The 20,420-nt window shown below is 45.5% G+C and overlaps 1 long non-coding RNA gene and 1 pseudogene across 1 annotated transcript in view; both read left to right on the top strand.

Annotated features, from left to right (window-relative positions):
• The window catches only part of LOC139234649 (uncharacterized), a 219,463-nt gene that overhangs the window by 10,349 nt on the left and 188,694 nt on the right, over positions 1-20,420 (top strand). The gene's annotated exons all lie outside the window — the stretch shown is intronic.
• LOC139228217 (integral membrane protein GPR180 pseudogene) lies at positions 10,218-11,543 on the top strand (annotated as a pseudogene).

The raw sequence follows: 20,420 nt of genomic DNA, 5'->3' as shown, positions 1-20,420 counted from the left end.
ACATGGAGCTGAACACTGGGGCCAGCCAGTCACTCATGTGCGTTCAGCAATTTGAGAAGCTATGGCCACTTAAAGCCAGTAGACCCAAATTAGCACGCATTGAGACACAATTACAGACTTACACTAAAGAAATCATTCCGGTACTAGGCAGTGCAATGTTGGCTTCACACACAATGGGTTAGTGAATTGGCTGCCGCTCTGGATTGTCCCAGGCAATGGTCCCGCACTGTTGGGGAGGAGCTGGTTAGCTGAGATGAACTGGAAATGGGGGGATGCTCACGCAATGTCATCTGTGGAGCAAAGTTCGTGCTCACAAGTCCTACAACAATTCGATTCACTATTCCAACCTGGCGTCGGGACTTTCAAAGGCACTAAAGTAGTGATACACATCACACCGGACGCCAGGCCTGTGCACCACAAAGCTAGAGCGGTGCCGTATGTGATGCGGGAAAAGATCGAGAGCGAATTGGACCGGCTGTTGAGAGAGGGCATCATCTCGCCTGCTGAATTCAGCGAATGGGCGAGCCCCATCGTTCCCGTCCTAAAAGCGGATGGCTCTGTCAGGATCTGTGGCGACTACAAGGCCACCATCAATCGGGTGTCCCTACAAGATCAATACCCGCTCCCGAGAGTGGAGGAACTCTTCGCCACGCTGGCAGGTGGCAAGCTGATCACCAAGTTGGACCTCACTTCAGCCTATATGACCCAGGAACTGGCCGACGAACCTAAACTACTGACCACCATCACCACGCACAAGGGACCGTCCGTTTATAACGGGTGACCATTTAGCATTCGATTACCGGCCGCGATTTTTCAACGAAACATGGAAAGCCTGCTCAAATCCATTCCTGGAACAATCGTATTTCAGGTCGACATCCTCATCATGGGTCGAGACACCGAGGAACACTTCCACAACCTGGAGGAGGTGCTACGCCGACTGGGCCAGGTAGGCCTGCGACTCAAGAAGTCTAAATGTGTGTTCTTTGCTCCTGAGGTTGTGTTTCTGGACAAGAGGGTTGCTGCAGATGGGATTTGGCCCACCGAATCCAAAAAAGAGGCGATTCGACGAGCACCCAGGCCCTGCAACACATCGGAGTTGCGTTAATTCCTGGGATTGTTGAACTATTTCGGGAACTTTCTGCCGAACTTGGGCACGTTGTTGGAGCCGCTACATGTGCTCCTGCGTAAGGGTTGCGATTGGTTTTGGGGGGACTGTCAGGAACGGGCTTTTGATCGGGCGCAAAACCTACTTTGTTCAAACAAGTTGTTGACCCTGTACGACCCCTGTAAAAAATTTGGTTCTGACATGTGATGCATTGTCCTATGGGGTTGGGTACGTGTTGCAGCAGGGCAATGCTGAGGGTCAACTACAACCTGTGGGATGTGGAATGGTCGAGAAAGAAGTGCTTGCATGTGTCTATGGTGTAAAAGAAAATGCATCAGTACCTCTTTGGTAGGAAGTTTGAATTAGAGACGGACCACAAGTCATTAACATCCCTGTTGTCAGACAGCAAGGTTATCAATGCCAACGCATCAGCTCGCATGTAGCGATGGGCTCTCACACTGGCACCGTATGACTACTCCATCCGTCACCAGCCCGGCACTGAAAATTGCGCTGATGCACTCAGCAGGCTTCCACTGGCCACCACTGAGGGGGCAGCGGAGCAAAGCGCTGAGATGGTCATGGCTGTCAATGCGTTTGACAGCGTAGGCTACCCCATCACAGCCCGCCAAATCAAAATCTGGACAAACAGATATCCCCTCCTATCCCTGATTAAGAAATGTGTCCTGACTGGGGATTGGGTGCCCGCACACGGAGCATGCCCTGAGGAGGTCAGACCGTTCCACAGACGGATGGATGAGCTCTCCATCCAAGCCGATTGCCTACTATGGGGCAGCCGAGTAGTTATGTCCCAGAAGAGCAGGGAGGCATTCATCAGGGAACTCCACAGCGAGCACCCAGGCATTGTGCTGATGAAGGCCATTGCCCGGTCACACGTTTGGTGGCCTGGAATTGATTCAGACCTGGAACACTGTGTTCGCAGGTGCACAACGTGTGCCCAGCTGGGTAATGCCCCCAGGGAGGCCCCGCTCAGCCCGTGGCCCTGGCCCACCAGGCCATGGTCACGCATTCATGTTGACTACACAGGCCCGCTCATGGGAAAGACGTTCCTTATTGTGGTCGATGCGTACTCGAAATGGATCGAGTGCATCATTCTGAATTCATGCACGTCATCCACCACCATGGAAAGCCTACGTGTGATCTTTGCAACCCATGGCTTGCCGGACATCCTCATTAGTGATAATGGCCCATGTTTCACAAGCTACGAATTCCAAGAGTTTATGTCGGATAATGGCATCAACCACGTCAGGACTACGCCGTTCAAACCGGCTTCCAATGGCCAGGCGGAACGTGCGGTCCAAATCATTAAGCAAGGTATGCTCAGGATTCAAGGACCCTCCCTACAATGCCGCCTATCACGCCTCCTGCTGGCCTATAGATCCCGACTGCACTCGCTCATGGGGGTCCCGCCCACAGAGCTACTAATGAAGCGGACACTCAAAACTCGGTTGTCCCTCATTCACCCAGTCCTGACCGACATAGTTGAGGGCAAGCGCAAGTCACAAAACGAGTACCATGACCGTAATTCGAGGAGGAGATGTATAGAAATAAATGATCCTGTATTTGTCCTCAATCACGCCATGGGGCCCAAATGGCTTGAGGGCACTGTAATTGACAAAGAGGGGAATAGGGTCCTCTTGGTAAAACTCAAAAATGGTCAGATATGCCGTAAGCATTTGGACCAAGTAAAAAAAAGATTCAGCTTCGATGCGGAGGAACCTGAAGAAGACCATGAGATGGAGCTCACAACACTGCCAGTGAACGAGCAACAAGAGCAATTAAAAGAATGCACAGTCCCTGCAGTCAGCCCGGACAGGCCGGAATCACCACAGGTGACAAACACTTACGACAGTGTCCAACAACCAGAGCCCCAACTGCGGAGCCCCACAAGGGAGCGTAGACCACCTGAAAGACTAAACCTATGATCCCAATAAGACTTGGGGAGGGGGGGAGAGAGGGGAGGTGATGTCATGTATGTAACCACAATGTAACACCACTGTATTACAGTATACACTCAACCTAGATGCACAACTTGATCACAAGGGGTGAACTTGTGGGAGACACTCCTTACCTGATCACACTGGTATAAAAAGGGAGGTCCCATGCAGGGCCAGCATCTTTGGCATCCTGTGAATAAAGAGTAAAGGTCACAGAGTGTCCTTGTCCCCAGAATGTGCCTCGTGTGGTTTCATACTGTAGAGTAAGGACTTTACAGGTACAACAACTGGCTGACAGCCACAATATGCAAGGATTCTTCATCGCAGTCAAGGTCATCTACGGTCCAAACTCTGAAGACCCCACCCCACTGCTGGCCAAGAATGGGGAAACACTCATCAAGGACACCGAGGCTGTCAGAGCCCGCTGGAAGGAGCACTTCGAAGATCTCCTCAATTGAGACTCTGCCTTTGACTCTAGTGTTCTCGACTCCATCCCACTGTATGCAATCCGCCACCACCTCAGTGAAACCCCAGCATTGCATGACGTAGGAAAAGCCATAAAACAGCTCAAGAACAACAACGCTACGGGAGTGGATGGAATCCCTGCTGAGGCACAAAAGTATGGCGGAGAGGCGCTGTTGGCGCGGATACATGACCTCATCTCTCTCATTTGGAGGGAGGAGAGCATGCTGGGAGGTCTCAAAGATGCAGTGATCATGACCATCTTTAAAAAAGGGGACAAGTCCGACTGCGGCAACTACAGGGGAGTCGGCGAGAGGCGGGAGTTCCGGCGGCAGCGTTGGTGAGGCCGACAAAAGACCAGTGCGACCAGGAGCTCGGGGAGTTGGTGAGAGACGGGAGTTCCAGCGGCAGCTTTGGTGAGGCCTACAAAAGGCCAGTGCGAGGCCTCTTGGGGAAGAGTGACCATAATATGGTAGAATTCTTTATTAAGATGGAGAGTGACAAAGTTAATAGAGAAACTAGGGTCCTGAACTTAAGGAAAGGTAACTTTGATGGTATGAGGCGCGAATTGGCTAAATTAGACTGGCAAATTATACTTAAAGGGTTGACAGTGGATAGGCAATGGCAAACCTTTAAAGTTCATATTGACAAACTTCAACAATTGTACACCCCTGTCTGGAGTAAAAATAAAACGGGAAAGGTGGCTCAACCGTGGCTAACAAAGGAAGTTAAGGATAGTGTTAAATCCAAGGAAGAGGCATACAAATTAGCCAGAAAAAGCAGCAAACCGGAGGACTGGGAGAAATTTAGGATTCAGCAGAGGAGGACAAAGGGTTTAATTAAGAGGGGGAAAATAGAGTACGAGAGGAAGCTTGTTGGAAACATAAAAACTGACTGCAAAAGCTTCCATAGATATGTGAAGAGAAAAAGATTGGTGAAGACAAACGTAGGTCCCTTGCAGTCAGATTCGGGTCAATTTATAATGGGGAACAAAGAAATGGCAGACCAATTGAACAAGTACTTTGGTTATGTCTTCACAAAGGAAGACACAAATAACCTTCTGGATGTACTAGGGGGCTGAGAGTGTAGTGAGAAGAAGGAACTGAAGGATATGCTTATTAGGCGGGAAATTGTGTTAGGGAAATTGACGGGATTGAAGGCCGATAAATCCCCAGGGCCGAATAGTCTACATCCCAGGGTACTTAAGGAAGTGGCTCCAGAAATAGTGGATGCATTGGTGATCATTTTTCAGCAGTCTATCGATTCTGGATCAGTTCCTATGGACTGGAGGGTTAATATAACACCACTTTTTAAAAAAGGAGGGAGAGAGAAAACGAGTAATTATAGACCGGTTAACCTGACATCAGTAGTGGGGAAAATGTTGGAATCAATCATTAAGGATGAAATAGCAGTGCATTTGGAAAGCAGTGATAGGATTGGTCCAAGTCAGCATGGAGTTATGAAAGGGAAATCATGCTTGACAAATCTTCTGGAATTTTTTGAGGATGTAACTAGTCGAGTGGACAAGGGAGAACCAGTGGATGTGGTGTATTTGGACTTTCAAAAGGCTTTTGACAAGGTCTCACACAAGAGATTGGCGTGCAAAATCAAAGCACATGGTATTGGTGGTAATGTACTGACGTGGATAGAGAACTGGTTGGCAGACAGGAAGCATAGAGTTGGGATAAACTGGTTCTTTTCAGAATGTCAGGCAATGACTAGTGCCGCAGGGCTCGGTGCTGGGACCCCAGCTATTTACAATATATATTAATGATTTGGATGATAGAATTGAGTGTAATATCTCCAAGTTTGCAGATGACACTAAACTGGGTGGCGGTGTGAGCTGTGAGGAGGACGCTAAGAGGCTGCAGGGTGACTTGGACAGGTTAAGCGAATGGGCAAATACATGGCAGATGCAGTATAATGTGGATAAATGTGAGGTTATCCACTTTGGGGGCAAAAACACGAAGGCAGAATATTATCTGAATGGCAGCAGATTAGAAAAAGGGGAGGTGCAACGAGACCTGGGTGTCATGGTACATCAGTCATTGAAAGTTGGCATGCAGTTACAGCAGGCGGTGAAGAAGGCAAATGGCATGTTGGCCTTCATAGCTAGGGGATTTGAGTATAGGAGCAGGGAGGTCTTACTGCAGTTGTACAGGGCCTTGGTGAGGCCTCACCTGGGATATTGTGTTCAGTTTTGGTCTCCTAATCTGAGGAAGGACTTTCTTGCTATCGAGGGAGTGCAGCGAAGGTTCACCAGACTGATTCCCGGGATGGCAGGACTGACATATGAAGAGAGACTGGATTGACTAGGCCTGGAGTTTAAAAAGATGAGAGGAGATCTCATAGAAACAATGAAAATCCCCATGTACCTGCCATTGATGGTAGGGGAGACGTGTTAGAAATCAGATGCCTAAAAATGTATAAAACTGATATGAATGCTGTGTTTAAATTGTTGTTTTGAACTGGAGATGGAGTGTCTATTCAAGATGCTCAGAAATGCTAATGTCTTGGGACCCTGCTGAGATGTTATAGTATTTTGCACTATGACAACCATTATCTGTGGTTTTCAAGTTAAAGCTTCAGTTTGTTTATGTATCTTTAAGACAATTTATTTCAGGAAGACATTGAAAGGATGGAAGTTAAGAGAGTCAACATAAACCTGTTGCTACGTCATAAAAGAGATAACAAGCAATTTTCTGGTTTGGCTTCTTGAGGTCAAAGTAATTCTACAGAAAAGCGACTATGAAAAGGTATAAATGATGACAAGTGACCAAAATCATAAGACATCTTTAAGGCAGGTTTTTAAAACAAGAATCAAGACAAAGAACTATAATCCTTATTGAATATTAAGTTTTTAGGGAAACCTCTATAGGTCAAAAGATCTTGTCAACATCCAGGGTCAGGCCCACCTCTAAAAAGAGAATAAAAGTAACACTTTTTACCATAAAATGGCAAGGATCTGTTTACCATAGACGGTGTGAGGGGAGAGCGGAACAGAAGTCGAGCTGGTTGAACACTTCTCGAGTGATCCCATGCTTTACTAAAGGAAGCTTTAAACAGAGAAAGAGAATGTAAGCCAGAGAACTGCTCACGTGCAGCAGTCGTTTGTCTGATCGGGATGGGTATTAACTATCTATTACGGTTGTATGTTTTTGCTTTATAACTAATGTGTTATATTCCATCTTAAACACTGATTAAACACAATATATCCACCAAATTGGTTTACAGTCGATCCTGATTATTAAAGTTAGGCCGCTCTCCTCACTGGTTAGATCACTTGCATCCATCTGAAGGTCAGATTGCCTCATCGCACTAGGCATACTAGCCTCCAATTTTACTGTGGGTCCTGACTGAGCCAGGGAGTAGGGAGCTTCCACCCAGACTCTACTCTTGGGACCATCTGATATCATTGGCAGGCAGACATTTTACCCCTTGCAGGAATTACTGAAAAATCCTGCAATCAGCTGCAACTTACTGCAGTTGTGTCCTTGCCATTTTCTGGTGGCTTCCACTGGATTCTCATCAAAGTTATGGCAGGTATCTTTTTAAAAAATTCATTCATGGAATGTGGACATCGCTGGCAAGGCCAGCATTTATTGTCCATCCCTAATTGCCCTCGAGCCGCTTTCTTGAAGAAACTAATTGGCTTGCTAGGCCATTTCAGAGGGCAGTTAAGAGTAAACCACATAGCTTAGGTATGGAGTTACATATAGGACAGACTGGGTAAGGACAGCAGATTTCCTTCCCTAAACGACATTAGTAAACCAGATGGGTTTTTATGACAAACTGCTAATTTCATGGTCATCATTACTGCTACTAGCTTTTTTCTAAATTCAAGATTTTCATTATTTAATTGAATTCAAATTCCCCAGCTGACATCTCCAGATCATTAGCCCAAGCCTCTGGATTACTAGTCCAGTAACATAACCATTATACTTCCGCACCCACAGAAACCGCAAGGAAATTCGATGTTAGTTGCTCCCATTGAAGAGAACTTCCATCTTGACTAATATTTGAGCAAAGAATTCTGGGCCTATGTAATGGACAAATTATTGTTGAGCAGCCATTTCAGTTTTTAATAAACTAAAATGGAGTCCATCTAACAGCTGGATGACTGCAACTTCTAAAAGATATGTATGTATATGACATACAAGCCTAACAGTACTGAAATTCACAGTGTCGTTGCCTACCTGTTTCTGCATATGGACTTAGAGACAACTACATTCTTCTGGCTGTCATTGAATGTTGGGGTAAAAAGGAGACTTCTCTTCTTCATGGTGGACCCCCTGATATAAGGAATTGACACCCGCCCGTATCCCCGCCTGTATAGTGACCACGGAATCACTCAGATGAAACCTCGGTTCAACCGTTTTTTATTCAAGCATGCAGGGGAAGTGTTCACAGATGAACCTTCTAAGAAGAAAGATTTTACATCTACAGTTATACAGTTTCTGAGGTGTGCGACCCTCCTACAAAACCACCGAATGGCCTATTGCTATCAGCGAAGTTACATCAGACTGGCTCTGAGTGGTTCCCCCCACCTGTCCATTTCCCATCACATGTCACCCTTCCGGAATATGTTATTCAGTGGTGTCAACTTTGCCTCAGTTCCTCATGATGTGTGAATTAACCTTGCTTCCCAGGATTTGCTATCTATGTGCGCAAACATCCCTTCAGATGTTGCAACAATAGACTGTTGACTCCCTCCTATCCTTGGTGGATGTGTTATTCAGTACTGAATCAGTCTGTATTAAGGTTAATACAACGAATGGTTCATTAACCATCAAGCTTTGCTGTGTAGCAAGCTTTGCTGCTTCCCCTGCTTAAAACCCATTGTAAGCGAGTGTATAAACGTGCTTTACATACAATCAGTCAATTTATGATATTACAATCCCTACCGTAAGATAGAGGAACTCCTGATTCCTTAGAACCTCCTAATACTGATAAGCCCTTCAACCTGGACCATGTGTCAGATCAATTCATTACCTTCAGTATCCACTTTAGTGACCATCTGTCTGTCTGTCTACTTCCACTTTAGTGACTGTACTTTATCCCCTTACATTGAGCCTACCTCATGCTCATTTTCTGCATCATTAGACGGACAGAGTTAAATAGCACTGACATTTCTGCTGGCCTCTATCACTAAGAAAACAATTGTCCTTTGAGTTCTCTCGGAGAGTTGGAACAGTTCAACAAAAGAGATGCTTCCCAAATGGAAAACACTCCCATTCTACTCCTACATGCCCAGAAAGGGGAATCTTAATTAGCAACTTTAGTCACTACCCTAAATTGTCTCATCCTTGGCTCCAAGGCGAGGAAGGAATTGTACAATTGTATTGTTCTCAGCTGCCATTAGTGGGAAAATCATGCAGGTTTCATTATTCCAGCTTTAATAATGATCACAAAGTAATTACAATATTTTCTTTAACTTTCTCATAAAATTCCAGTTGCTAGTGGACCCCTTTTATAGCATGACCCTTGGGAGACAAATGAAAAACATTTTATAAATGGCAGATTATAAAGGAGATATTTTATATAGCAATATAACCATAAACAGTGTGTTTGTAATATTTTTGCATTTGATGGATCAGCAGAAAGCATGCTGGCTTTTTAACCCTTTCACTGATCAGTTTCGCTCATGTAGATGCTAATGTTGTAATGGTACATCTTGCTTAATGTCACAACAGAATTACAATGCATGTGCAATTATGTATGTCTCTTACATCACTATCTACTATCACTATCATTAAAGATGGTGTATGAAGTTTGTAAATAGGAACAGAAATTCAATGGCACCACATCTGCTTTTTGGGCACTAAAAGGTCACCTAAGTCTCCAATATGGAGGGCAGGAAGTGCACGCACATTACGAGCTGAAGTGTGCCCAATTGGTATAGGCAAAAAATAGGCATCCAGGGCTCGCGCCTGAAACAGCTGTTAGACTCTTTGCATGCTGAGAGTGCGGCGCCCGGTTAGCGCCCCGTTACCGCCCGGTTAGTGCTACCCATTGGTCAGTTGGTGAGCCGGGGGCAATGGTGTCCTGCCTGTCCATCACCCGCACTGAGGGCTCAGACTGAGGGCCCAGCCTGCACTCGCTCACCTGCGACCCATCTCCCAGTCTCCCCACACCCAGCCCGTGTCTCCCAGTCCCCCATCTCCCAGTCCCTGTCTCCCTGCCCCAGTCCCCCATCTCCCAGTCCCTGTCTCCCTGCCCCAGTCCCCCATCTCCCAGCCCCAGTCCTCCACACCCAGCCCCCATCTCCCAACACCCAGCCCGTGTCTCCCAGCCCCTGTCTCCCTGCCCCACTCCCCCACACCCAGCCCCCATCTCCCAGCCCCAGTCCCCCACACCCAGCCCCTGTCTCCCTGCCCCAGGTCCCCCACACCCAGCCCCAGTTCCCCGCACCCAGCCCCTGTCTCCCAGTCTCCAGGTCCCCCAGCCCCAGTCCCCCACACCCAGCCCCCATCTCCCAGTCCCAAGGTCCCCCAGCCCGAATCCTGTCTCTCAGTCCCCAAGTCCCCCAGCCCCAATCCTGTCTCTCAGTCCCCAAGTCCCCCAGCTCCAATCCCTGTCTCCCTGCCCCAGCCCTCCCACACTCAGCCCCCATCTCCCCAGTCCCCAGGTCCCCCACACCCAACTCCTGTCTCCTTGCCCCAGTCCCCCCACCCCAAGCTCCCAGTCTCCCAGCCATGGCCCTGCGGCTGCTGTTCGCCACACTGCTCAATCTGCCATTGCTGATGTGCGAGGGGAAAACAGTGCATAGATTTTTCAGCAGTCACACCACAAGACAGAGTGGAAGGCAGCAAGTTGCTAAGTTTGTGTTTCATGGTGTGAATACTTTACTAAGTTGTCAAATAGGCAACAAAACTGTGGCTGCTGAGAAAGATGCCAAGCTTTACCTCTTCCATGAGCTGGACTGGTTGAAGCTACAGGAGAAAACCGAAGAAGTCAACTGTTTACTGAAGTTCTCTGAAGCCCAACTGACAATTTCATTGGATGACGTAGAAAGCAATCAAACTATTTCCCAGTTCCTGCACCCTCAGACTTGGTACATTGTGTATGCAGATAAGTACACCTGTCCAGAAGATGAGCAACAGAGAAGAAGCAGTGAGGGCTTTGCTGCAAAGGCGATCAAGTTTAAACTTATGTTACTGAACCCAGATGCAGCTAACAATCCACTGGATCATTTCAGTGCAGAGGAGTCTGGGTTACATGATTTCTACTTCCTACTAGTATTGGCTTACTTCATAGCAGCCTGCATATATGCTCAACCAATCTGGCACTCCATTAAGAAAGGTGGACCTATGCACGCTGTACTGAAGGTTTTGTCTATTGGATTGCTGCTGCAGGCTGGTGCAGCATTCACTAACTATATATGCATCTGTCTAGGTACTCAGTGGATGGAATTGGAGCTCCTTTGCTGAGTTATGTGACATGGTCACCCAGATTCAGATGCTCTACATGCTTTTGAGTTTATGCATGGGATGGACTCTGAGTAGAATGGGAAGAACTCAGACTAGGCTTCTACAGTGGGACTCAACCCCAACATTGACTGCCATCGCGGTTGTAGCTGTTATTACTCAGGGTATTTTATTGCTTTGGGAACAGTTTGAAGGTACTGATCACCATAACTACTACCATGCACATCATAGCATGCCAGCTCTGCTGCTCATGTTTTATGGGTCTGTCTGGCCCTGTTCTTAGCCTCAAGTCTCTACCAGATCATTACCATGGAAAGAAGTGCATTTAAGAGGGATTTCTACATCAGCTTTGCAAAGGGCTGCATCCTTTGGTTTCTCTGCCATCCAGTCCTTATAGCTGCATCTATGGTATTTGCTGAATACCAGCGTGAGAAGATTATCGTTATTGCTGTTATTCTCTGTCAATCCATCTCCATGGTCATCTTGTACAGACTCTTCATCTCTCGGAGTCTTTACTGGGAGGTTTCATCGCTGTCCTCAGTTACATTACCACTCACTGTGTCATCTGGATACAGAAGTCGCTACTCGTCCTAGTGATGGAACTATGCGGCTAAGAAGGACTTGCTATTTGCTGTATGTAGTGAATTATAATCAGCAACGCTGTACTCTTGGCAATATTTTGTTGCAAGTGGATCTGCAGCCCCTGATTGTTTAAAACAGTCGAGGCTATGTCATTTGCAATTGCACATTGCTGTCAAATGTACTTGAATCACTGAATTCAGGAACTGAACATAGAACTCTTTCTTAAAACACACTCTTTTGGAATGAACAGGTAATGAGTTGAAGCTTTTGATGTACAAGAACAACAATCTGTAGTCTAGCCCAATGGCAGGAAGAACATATTGTGCTGCCGTTAATGTTGCAAATAGGATGCAATAATATGCTTTTTAACTTTAATCATGTTTACATTTACATCAGAATTGCTTTCTGTACATAGCTTGGTGTCATGCAGAAGTTATTTGAAATTAATGTAGGAATGTTTTTGATTTGTTAGCACCTGTGTCTTTTGTCCTTGCGAATGTATGTTTGTTATGTTGTATTATTAAAGCTGAAAACATTAATTATGGCATAAACATGTTATCACCTCAGTTCCTAAAACATTAATACAGTAATAAAATATGGTATTGCTTATCAGAAGAAGTACTTTTAACTGGTGAGATTCATGGACACTTGTTCTTATAAGTCCTTTGATCAATGTGGCGCACCCTCAGTATTGCACTGAATTGAGGCCAATTCACTAAATATATTCAAAAAGGAGTTAGATGTAGTCCTTACTACTAGGGGGATCAAGGGGTATGGCTAGAAAGCAGGAATGGGGTACTGAAGTTGCATGTTCAGCCATGAACTCATTGAATGGTGGTGCAGGCTCGAAGGGCCGAATGGCCTACTCCTGCATCTATTTTCTATGTTTCTATGTGCAAATAAGGTGCTTAACGCTTGTTCGAGGCCCTGTCTGAAATATTGGTTTGCCCTGAGGTAGCCGCACTGTCTGCATTCAGGAAAACCAGGTCTATATGCAGCCTAACAGGCGATCCTTAAAGGGACAATGGCATGCCACACCAAAAAGTTAAGTTTCTTAAAAATACTTTCCTAAATGTGGAGCCAGAAGGAGCAGGAGTGCTCCTCCTGATCCCTTGTTAAATCTGTGGACCGCAGTCAGCTACCACTCATGACCTCAACCCTCCTTCCCACTGATCATCAACAATACCCTCATCCCAGTCACCCCTACCCTCCCTAATCCTACCCACCTCTACCCTCCATCCTAGTCTCCTCCCTCTACTGGTCACCCAGCTGCCCATATCTCACTTCACATTAAGTCTTACCTGAGGGCCAAAGCCGGCTTCGGAGTGACCCAATCTTTGAAATTACTTCTCTGGTGAGCTGCCTGCAGCACTCATTGCGTGTCCACAGCTCGTATTAGGTGCACCTTGGGCTTACCACCCATTCAGACGCAGGGATCGTATTTGGGCATAAACAACTATTTTCTCCATAGTGACTGAGCTGAGATGGTTTTATTTTAAATTAAACATCTCATCACATTTCTTGAAGTTTGAACGGTGCACACCAGATATTTTTGTTCTGTACATTTGAAGATATAGGCCTAGAAATTGCGGTCGGAGGCTTCCTGCAGGCGGATGCCTCCGTCCAAAATGTTTTTACGAACGTACCTGGTGGTCTCGGAGAAACGTAGACTTGTGCTCCAATGCCTGCATTTTCAGCCCAGCGTAGGGGCCCACGTATTCCGGGAGCGTATCTGCAGCCTGGGCTGAACCAACTAATGAAAATGGTATATCCCCATTCACAGTGATGGTGAGTTCCAGTTGTGCGGAGATCACTAGTTCTATGAATGGGGATAGCCAACAAAGCACATAACATTTTAAATAAATAAGAAAAACACGTCACATATTTAAAATTAATTGAAATTGAATGTTTTAAACAAAAAATAATTTTTTTGAATTTTTTAAAATATGTTTTAATAGGGGTAAACATAAACTTACCTTAATGGACAGGGTTTTTAATATAACAAATATTGATAAAATTTTATTTTTCTATCTTTTAAAACTCTTGCACTGAAAAAAGCAGGCCTTATGTCTGCTTTAACCAGGCGTAAGAGTTTGAAGGACATTCGCTGGGCAAGAGTTGGGCAAATAGCCCAAATGTCTGCCCACGAAGGCCCTGCTCCTGCATTGGAACTGTTAAATAGCATTTTGACAGTTTGAAAGTGTTGGTTTGCGGTGCATGCACATCGCACACCAAGAACCTGGCACTTGTAGGGTCTCTGCCCTAGAGACTGCAATTTATGGCGCATAGTATAGCAAAGAATTAGTTTGGGTAAAGTCAGATCTGGGCAATGAACAACAATACATTAGTCAAACAATTAGGCAGGAATTCATCTCTGGGGTATAACTCTTGGTTAAGGTTTACAGTAATTCAACTATTCTGCCTACATTTTTCTCAGCAATACTTTCTGATGACACCATTGAGTTCTGGTTGCTGATTAGTTTCATGTTAATATTTTTATTTATAAAGCAATATATCCTTTATATTCCATGCAAATAACTAAACACAGTTAAGTGAGTTGGGGCTATATAAGAAATGATGGGAGAGAAATTAAACGGGTACAGTGCTTAGATTTTGCATTTTTAAAGAGGGCAGGTAACTGGTCGGTTTGTGTTGGTGTGAGAGTCAAATTAGAGTCATTAAAAAAAATATATCCTCTCAGTCTATTGTAAGTTTATTGTAGTCTCGTACTATTGTAAGAACATTTCCACAAACAAAATAAGCTGCCCGAAGTTACTGTAAAGGAGGTATAGAGGCTATAGACATTATAATGTTAACAGGTTAGAGTGGAGTGAACATGTTGTGTAACAGTTTTATGGGAGAATGACAGTCCATGATATTGAAATAAACATCTTCTTCAATGATTATTCGGTCTCCTGAGTTCTATGAACATCTAGGAAGCACATGTGGGTTGACAATAAGCTTATAGATTTCAGATAGATTTTGCATTTTTAAAGACAATCTTTAACTATATCACTTTTAAGCAGCAATACAGAACACTGAACTATTTGAGAACTTATACACAATGCGTAAGACACACAGATGTGTTATGCTTTACATGTTGAAGGATATTACAGTCTAGTCCCAAGTTATTTTCTAGTTGGTTTACATTTTGAACTCAACTACTTCACTGACATACCTGCTAAAATGCATCAAACTCACTAAGACATGTATACACAATAATATTTTCCAAACCTGGGCAAAAGCCTAAAATACCACAGAGCTGCAGATCTGAAGAAATTTAAACCAGCTGATTAAATAAAATATTTATTGATATAAAGCAGTGCTCCAAGTTCTCCAATGTTACTGTGAAGCTATTTCTCTATTTCTCTCCTTTTTTCTAAACTTGGGCATTGGTTTAAGTTAAGAGCCTTGGTACAGATTAAAAACTATACATAGATAATTTGATAATTCAAAATTTGAAAACCTAATCAGTTAACTTAAATATAATAGAGATGGCAGGGCAGGCGATGTGTTGCAGCTGCAGCATTTGGGAGCTAATAGACACCAGTGTGATCCATGGTGACCACATCTGCAGTAAATGTTGGCGGCTCGAGGAACTTTGGCTCAGAGTTGATGAGCTGGAGTCCGAGCTTCAGACACTGCGATACATCAGGGAGAGGGAGAGTTACCTGGACGCTGTGTTCCAGGAGGCAGTCACACCCCTTAGGTTAAATATTTCAAATTTTTGGACCGTGGTCAGGGACAGGAGGGTGTGACTAACAGTGAGGCCGGTATGAGGATCTAGAAGGTAGAATTGGAGGAGCCCCAGCCCTTGCACTCGTCCAACAGGTATGAGGTTTTTGCTCCCTGTGTGGACAAGAGCAGGAACTGCAGGGAGAATGAGCAAACTGACCACAGCATCGTGGTACAGGGGGCCATTCAAGTTGGGGGAGTAAAAAGAAATATAGTAGTGGTGGGGGACAGTATAGTTAGGGGGATAGATACTGTCCTCTGCAGCCGGGAGTGTGAGTCCCGAAGGCTGTGTTGCCTGCCCGGTGACAGGTTTAAAGACATCTCCTCTGGGCCAGAGGAGAACTTGGAATGGGAGGGGAAAGATCCGGTTGTCATGGTCCATGTAGATACCAACGACATAGGTAGAATAAAGAAAAAGGTTCTTTAGGAGTATGAGCAGCTAGGGACTAAATTAAAAAGCCGAATCACAAAGCTAATAATTTCTGGATTACTACCTGAGCCATGAGCAAATTGGCATAGAGTCAATAAGATCAGAGAGCTGAATGCATGGCTCAAAGATTGGTGTGGGAGAAATGGGTTTCGATTCATGGGGCACTGGCACCAGGATTGGGTAAAGAGGGAGCTGTTCTGTTGGGATGGGTTTCACTTGAGCCATGCGGGGACCAGTGTCCTGGCAAATTGAATTCCTAGTGCTGTAGATAGGGCTTTAAACTAAATAATGGCAGCGGGTGGGGGGGGGGGGGGGCGGTGGAGGGTTCAGGGGAGGGAAAATTTAGGTGAGGGCAAAGTCAATGAGCAAGGAGAAGGCAATAGTGCAGGGTAGTGATAGAGGTAATGATAACCAGAGTGTGACAGGAAGGGGAAGAACGTATAGACATAAGAGTGCATCAGGACATAGAGTCAGAGTAGGGAAAAATGGTAAAAAGACAAAATTAAAAGCTCTTTATCTGAATGCACGCAGCAATTGTAACAAGACAGATGAGTTGACGGTAAAATAGAAATAAATGGGTATCATCAGATAGCCATTACAGAGACATGGTTGCAATGTGACCAATGCTGGAAACTGAATAATCAGGAGTATTTGTCATTTCGGAAGGATAGGCAGAAAGGAAAAGGAGGTGGGGTAACTCTGTTACTAAAGGATGAGATCAGTGCAGTAGTGAGAACTGATATTGGCTCAGACGATCAAGATATAGAATCAGTTTGGGTGAAGATAAGAAACAATAAGGGAAAAAAGTCACTGGTGCGAGTAGTCTATAGGCCCCCTAACAGTAGCTACATTATACGACAGAGTATAAATCAAGAAATAATGGAGGCTTGTAAAAAAGCAATAATCATGGACAATTTTAATCTTCATATTGATTGGACAAATCAAATTGGTAAAGGTAGCCTTAAGGACGAGTTCATAGAGTATATTCAGGATGGTTACTTAGAACAATACGTTGTGGAACCAACCAGGGAGCAGGCTACTTTAGATCTGGTAATGTGTAATGAGATAAGATTAATTAATGATCTCATAGTAAAGAATCCAAAGGGAGGCGTGATCAGAGCATGTTAGAATTCAAATTCAGTTTGAGGGTGAGAAACCTTGGTCTCAAACTAGTGTCCTGAACTTAAATAAAGGTAATTACAAAGGTATGAAGACAGAGTTGGCTAAAGTGGACTGGGAAAATAGATTAAAGGATAAGACGGTAGTTAAGCAGTGGCAGACATTTAAGGAGATATTTCATAACTCTCAGCAAATATATATTCCGGTGAGAAAGAAAGACTCTAAGAGAAGTGTTATGTCTTGAATAAAGAGTCAGGCTAGATATTGCAAGCTCAAAGTAAGGTGTGATCGTAGTCCTTTATTACAGATCTCAGAGTGCCTCTCCAGCCTGTGAGGCCTCCTTATATACAGGTACTCCCAAGGGATTGTGGGATCCCTTGGGACGCCAGAGGATAAGCCCTTTGGTGGTTAGACATGGTAATTACAGGTTTACATACATAACAACACTCCCCCCCCCCTCCCCAAAGTTAATAGTGTAACTATTTACAATGTGAGTCGATCTGGGGCGTTTATTTCCCTGGTTGATCATCTCAGTGCAAATGCTGGTGTTGGTGAGTCGTTTGTTGGGCCCTCGCTGGGCTGCTGTGCAGCTGGCCTTGCTGGACTACTGGGGGTGGTGAGTCTTGTTGGGCTGCTGTGGGTGATGGGTTCAGCTTCGTGGTCAACTGCTGGGTCGGTTGCCACTTGTGTGTGTGTTGGAGGGTCGAAAAAGGTATTGTCAATTGTGGGTTGTTCGGGATAGTCCATAAATCTGAGTTTGGTTTGGTCCAAATGTTTTCTGCAGGTGAATCCATTTGCGAGTTTGACCACAAACACTCTACTCCCCTCTTTGGCCAAAACAGTGCCAGCATTCCACTTGGGACCTTGTCCATAGTTCAACACAAATACATGATCATTTACTGCAATTTCGTGTGATACATTTGCACGATCATGATATGTATTCTGTTGAAGCCGCCAGTTCTCTACCTGCTCGTGTAGATCATGGTGGACTAACGAGAGCCTTGTCGTAAGTGCCCTTTTCATGAGCAGCTCAGCGGGAGGGACCCCAGTGAGCGAGTGGGGTCTTGTGCGGTAACTAAGCAGGACTCGGGATAAGCGAGTCTGCTGTGAGCCTTCAGTTACCTTTTGCAAGCTCTGCTTGATTGTTTGAACTGCTCGTTCTGCCTGACCGTTGGACACTGGCGTAACATGTTTGACCCCATTGTGAGTCATGAATTCCTTGAATTCAGCACTGGTAAAGCGTGGCCCATTGTCACTTACAAGGACATCAGGCAGGCCGTGCACGGCAAACATGGCCCTTAGGCTTTCAATGGTGGCAGCAGACGTGCTTGCCGACATTATTACATATTCAATCCACTTGGAGTACGCATCTACAACCACTAAAAACATTTTTCCCAAGAATGGGCCTGCATAGTCGACAAGAACCCTAGACCACAGTTTGGAGGGCCAAGACCATAAACTTAGTGGCGCCTCCCTGGGTACATTGCTTAACTGGGAACATGTATTACATTTGTGCACACAGGTCTCTAAGTCTGCATCGATACCGGGCCACCAAACGTGGGATCTGGCTATTGCTTTCATCATTACAATGCCTGGGTGGGTACTGTGGAGATCACTAATGAAAGTGTCCCTGCCCTTTTTTGGCACAACTATCCGATTTACCATAGGAGACAGTCTGCCTGTATAGACATTTCATCTTTGCGCTGCTGGTATGGTTTTATTTCATCCTGCATCTCTAACGGGACACTAGACCAACTCCTGTGGAGCATACAGTTTTTTACTGGGGACAGTAAGGGGTCCTGGCTCATCCAGGTTCTAATCTGTCGGGCGGTAACAGGTGATTGCTCACTCTCGAATGCTTCCATTACCATAACTAAATCTTGTAGGCTGTGCCATCTCCACCCCGGTGGTGGGCAATGGTAGCCTACTGAGAGCACCGGCACAGTTTTCTGTGCCTGGTCTGTGGCGGATGGTGTAGTTGTAGTTGTATGTGGACAACGTGAGCGCCCATCTCTGGATACGGCCCGACGCATTGGTATTTATTCCCTTATTTTCAGAAAAGAAGGATATAAGCAGCTTATGGTTGGTTTCCAATTCAAATTTGAGCCCGAACAGATATTGACGCATTTCCCTTACCCTGTAAACATACGCTAGTGCTTCTTTTTCGATCATACTGTTGGCCCTCTCGGCCTTAGACAGACTTCTGGATGCATAAGCAACCGGTTACAATTTCCCAAATTCATTAGCTTGTTGCAATACACACCCGACCCCGTACGACGATGCATCACAAGCTACTACCAAACATTTACATGGATCGTACAATACAAGTAATTTGTTTGAACATAACAGCTTCCTAGATTTCTCAAAAACATTTTCTTAGCTTTTACCTCATACCCATTCATCTCCTTTACGCAGTAAAGAGAGCAGGGGCCCTAATAATGTGCTAAGACCCGGTAAGAAGTTACCAAAGTAGTTCAGGAGTCCTAGAAACGACCGCAGCTCCGTCACGTTCTGTGGTCTTGATGCGTTTTTGATTGCCTCTGTCTTCGAATCGGTGGGTCTGATGCCATCCATCGCGATTCTTCTCCCCAGGAACTCCACTTCAGGCACCAGGAAAATGCACTTCGAGCATTTTAGCCTGAGCCCCACACGATTAAGCCGAATAATAACCTCCTCCAGATTCTGCAGGTGCTCGACAGTGTCCCGACCTGTAACCAAGATGTCGTCCTGGAAGATCACGGTGCACGGAACCGACTTCAGCAAGCTTCCCATGTTCCTCTGGAATATTGCCATGGCCGATCGAATCCCAAATGGGCATCTGTTGTAAACGAAAAGACCTTTGTGCGTGTTGATGCAGGTGAGGCTTTTCGAAGATTCCTCCAGTTCCTGCGTCATGTAGGCCAAGGTCAAGTCCAGCTTCGTGAATGTTTTCCCTCCCGTCAGCATTGCAAATAGCTCGTTTGCCTTTGGTAGCAGGTATTGATCCTGCAATGAGAAACGATTGATAGTTACTTTGTACTCACCATAGATTCTGATGGTGCCATCTTCCTTGAGGACTGGAACAATCGGACTGACCCACTCATTGAATTCGATCGGCGAAATGAAGACTTCTCGTTGCAGCCTGTCCAGCTCTATCTCCACCCTCTCTCTCATCATGTAAGTTACTGCTCTTGCCTTGTGATGGATGGGTTGCGCCCCCGGAATCAAATGGATCTGCTCTTTTGCTCCTTGGAACTTCCCGATGCCTGGTTCAGACAGCGAGGAGAACTTGCTTAGGACCTGGGCACATGAGGTGTCGTCGACAGAAGAAAGTGCTCGGACGTCGTCCCAGTTCCAGTATATCTTTCCCAGCCAGCTCCTGCCGAACAGCGTGGGGCCATCGCCCGTTACAACCCAGAGTGGTAAATCGTGCACCGCTCCATCGTAGGAGACCTTTACGGTAGCACTGCCAATTACGGGAATCAGTTCCTTTGTGTACGTTCTAAGTTTGGCACGAATGGGAGTCAGCACTGGCCTTGAAACCTTGTTACACCACAATTTATCGAAAGTCTTCTTACTCATTATGGACTGGCTTGTACCCGTGTCCAGCTACATGGACACCGGGA

The sequence above is a fragment of the Pristiophorus japonicus genome, chromosome 2 (genome assembly GCF_044704955.1).
Source record: "Pristiophorus japonicus isolate sPriJap1 chromosome 2, sPriJap1.hap1, whole genome shotgun sequence".
Classification (NCBI taxonomy): domain Eukaryota; kingdom Metazoa; phylum Chordata; class Chondrichthyes; family Pristiophoridae; genus Pristiophorus; species Pristiophorus japonicus.
This window is presented reverse-complemented; position numbering and strand designations above follow the sequence as displayed.